Source organism: Ornithorhynchus anatinus, chromosome 1 (assembly GCF_004115215.2).
Source record: "Ornithorhynchus anatinus isolate Pmale09 chromosome 1, mOrnAna1.pri.v4, whole genome shotgun sequence".
Lineage (NCBI taxonomy): Eukaryota > Metazoa > Chordata > Mammalia > Monotremata > Ornithorhynchidae > Ornithorhynchus > Ornithorhynchus anatinus.
In genome coordinates, this window is record NC_041728.1 from 179,240,721 (window position 1) to 179,242,656 (window position 1,936).

The following is a 1,936-nucleotide window of genomic DNA, read 5'->3' on the forward strand; positions in this document are numbered from 1 at the left end:
GAGCACTTTACTGTGTGCAGAGCACTGTACTAAGCGCTTGGAAAGTACAATTTGGCAACAAATAGAGACGAACTCTACCCAACGGTCTCACAGTCTAGAAGGGGGGAGACAGTCCTCTCCCAAGCGTTCAGTCCAGTGCTCTGCACACAGTAGACTGTCAGCTCCTTGAGAATAGGGATTGCATCTGTTAACTCTGTTGGACCCTCCCAAGCGCTCAGTACAGTGATTCTTCAGGAAGATCTGGGCAGGAGCGGCAGTGTGGACCGGGAAGTGGAAGGGCCGAGGCCGGAGGCGGGGAGGTGGCCAAGGAGGCCCATGCCTCAGTCTGGTCCCCCCAAGCTAGGTCCGGCACTGATAACGAGGTAGGGAGTGGAAGATCGAAGAGATGTTGTGTGGGAAGAAAGGTCAGGACTTTCCAGTAGACTGAATGTTTTCGGGTGGTTTCCCCACGGCAGATCATTAGTTCTTGGATGGCAAAGAACACGTCTGTTTTCCCCTCCCAGCGAATATTTCTACTGATGTGTGTTTACTTGTTTTGATGTCTGTCTCCCCCCAATTCTAGACTGCAAGCCCAGTGTGGACAGGGATTGTCTCTCTTTATTGCTGAATTGTACTTTCCAAGCGCTTAGTACAGTACTCTGCACACAGTAAGCGCTCAATAAATACAATTGAACGTATGAATGAATGAATCTGAGGGAAGTGGTTCGGCTCCCTGGCTCTCGGTGCATATTAGGGACCCCCGTGGTTATTTTAGTGTCCCCAAGAGGGTCCTGACCGAGGATTTCCCTCCCCGCCCCGTATCCCAGAGGCCCACCGGAGTCCAGAAAAGAAGAAGAGGCCCAGAACTGCCTTTTAGGGATTTATTGAGAAGTCTGGCATTTGTCTAAGGGTAGGGGGAGGCTCCAAGATCTTATCCCGTCTCTATCTGCGGCCGGTGGATCTTGCTCGAATCTTGGTAGGATGGAACTGGTTCCCCAGAAGCTGGTGGCCACGGTGGAGGATGGCGGGCGACGGGGGGAGGTCGGTGTTCGGTGGGGGGCAAGGCAGACCTCCCCCCGCTCCGCACCCTGGGGACACTGCCCGGGTGGGAAGGTGTAGGCTGACCCAGAGGAAGCTCATCTCTTCCGGTAGTAGTAGGTGGTGCAGACCCGGACGTACCCTGGAAGAGGCAGAGAAAGGAGGTGGGTCGGGAGAGGTCCACCGGGCCCGGTCCCAGAAGACTTGGGGTCAGCCGAGAGCCCCCCTACAGGGAAACTCACCCTTCCTCTTCCTCATCTTCCGGCACGGCTTGCCCTGCTTGATGTTTCGGCGACTGGGTGGCTTCTGGCGCTTGCAGCTCTTCCTGCTGGACTTGTTGGACCTGGCCATCGTCCTGCGGTGGCGGTGGTTCGGCTGGCGTTTCAGAGGGCCGGCAGATAGAAGGTCATTCCCGGCGGCGGCCGCGGGGGAGAGAGGGGAGGGAAGGGGAGGACGAGGAGCCGAGCCTACGGAGGGGCCCTGGTGTTGTCTGGGCTGGCAGGGCCAGAAACCTGGAGGCCGGGGGGCTGCCTCCCCTATTTATGGGGTCCAGCCGGAGCCGCCTCCCCCCCCGGCCCCGGCCCGAATGACCAGGCCGACCTCTTGTGAGGTCAGGGCCCTCCTCTGTTCCGCCCCCTCGTCCTCCCCACTGCTGGAAAACGATGGGGTCATCGCAGGGCACAAGGTAGGGCCTCAAAGCTCCCCCCCGGTATTTGATAATCATAATAACGATGGTACTCGTTAAGCGCTTACTGCGTGCCAAGCACCGTTCGAAGCACTGGGGTGGATACAAGCAAATCACGTTGGACGCGGTCCCTGTCCCATGTGGGGCTCACGGTCTCCATCCCCATTTTCCAGATGAGGGAAATGAGGTCCAGAGAAGTGGGGCGACTCACCCAAGGTCACACAGCAGACACGT

General features: G+C 57.9%; 1 long non-coding RNA gene across 1 annotated transcript; it reads right to left on the reverse strand.

Annotated features, from left to right (window-relative positions):
- Positions 1-846: 846 nt before the first annotated feature.
- On the reverse strand, positions 847-1,541 carry LOC103166267. The gene is made up of 2 exons (XR_484795.4): positions 1,260-1,541; positions 847-1,159 (listed from the first exon to the last, which is right to left on the reverse strand). It is a non-coding gene; the product is annotated as an uncharacterized LOC103166267 (long non-coding RNA).
- Between the last annotated feature and the right edge of the window lie 395 nt (positions 1,542-1,936).